This window comes from Apis dorsata, unplaced genomic scaffold (genome assembly GCF_000469605.1).
Source record: "Apis dorsata unplaced genomic scaffold, Apis dorsata 1.3 scaffold_93, whole genome shotgun sequence".
In the NCBI taxonomy this organism is placed as follows: Eukaryota; Metazoa; Arthropoda; class Insecta; order Hymenoptera; family Apidae; genus Apis; species Apis dorsata.
In genome coordinates, this window is record NW_006263391.1 from 365,101 (window position 1) to 366,780 (window position 1,680).

Sequence of the window (1,680 nt, forward strand, 5' to 3'; positions counted from 1 at the left end):
TGTCACGTACCTTTAAGGAATAAAAAAAAAAAAAAAAGAAAAAATAACATTAGAAAAAGGAGGAACATATATATAAGTAAGTACCGCGTAATATATATTACGTGCGCTTAATGTATATCGTACGTGATAAATGAAACGACGACGAAAGTGCTCTCCTATTCGATTTGGCTTAACCGCGGCGTGAAAGGGGGGGGAGAAAAAAAAAAAGAATAGGCTATTATCGTCTATCCAGCTATATAAAGTTGCGACGGCATCATCATATACATCATATACTTCGATTTTCGCGAGTAAAAGTTTAGTAAAAGTATCAGGCGGGCCTCTATCGAAAAAACGGCGGCGAAGTATGGATCGTGTGTTTATTAATAGGCACCTTACGTACTACGTAGGTAGGTAGGTAGAGAGACTTTAACGTGCACATAGAAACAGACGGTTCCACCGGTCTGTGGAGACTGCGTCGTTCGTCGATTCGTCCGGCCGGTGAATCCCCCGCAGAGGGGGAGGGAGGGAGGGAGAGAAGGGGAAGGGAGGGGAGGGGAGGGGATAGATTTTTTTTCTTCTCGAGAACGAGCGAAAGAAGAGGAGGAGAAGAGAAGAAAAGAGAAGAGAAGAGAAGAGAAGAGAAGAGAACGGAAGAAGGAACGCGAAGTTAAGTAATGTAAGTACAAGTCGGAGCCGCGTTCCTTCTTTTCTTTTTCTCTTTCTCTTTTCTTCTTCTTCTTCTTCTTTTTTTTTTTTCCATTCGGTTTCGAAATATACGCGGGAAACGTACGTTTGTGCGTAGGGGAGTGAAGTGTAGAGGGGAGGGAAGGGGAGGGTGTCGTCCTCTTTTGGATAGATCCAAAAGATGCGAAAACGATAGATGCGGCCGGACAAGATAATTAATTAATTAGTCGCTCAATTAATTAATCACTTTAGACCGCTATAATTTCTAAGCCCTTAAAAACTACTGATTCGGTTTTATCTCACCCGCTGAGGTGGCTTCCCGTCCGCGTTCGGCTTACGCTTTATAATTTAACCGCGCGGCGAGAGAGCACCTCGGAGCGCGTCCAGTCCATTTAATCGGGCGCACGGCTTTGCTTTGCAGAAAATTTCTTTTTTTTTTTTTTTCTTCTCGGCTTCCCCTTCAACTTCAACAATAGTTACACCGTGACGGAATACCATCCCGCGAATGTGGACACAGGCCGATGAACGATGAACGCATCGATAATGGAAACAATCTTCAACAAAATTTACGAATTTTCAATTACTTCGAGTCGAAAAATAAAGGAGATAGGAACAGAGAAAATTTTTATCATCGAATTGTTTATGAAACCGTGTTTGTGTCTTCCATCTTCTAATCTGATTGTTACTGGAACAATGTTGAAAAAAGAAAATTCTACCATAAGATAAAAAACATTAACCGACGAAATTAAATATATTACATGACATCTTGTTCCCTCAAAGTGGAGCAAAGAAAAAAGTTTGTGAAGAGAGCAAAAGAAAAAAAGAAAGAGGAGGAGGAGGAATATGAATTCTACGAGGTTGACGAGTGACGTCCTAGTCCTATCGGCGGCCTATGCCCAGAGATCGCGGGCCTCCTCCACCACGTGTTTCCTACTGGAAGTGAAGTGTGTGTCCCGGGCCGGCCTGAGTCACCGAGCAAGACCTGTTACGAATCGTGTCCCCGATCGTGACGATGGC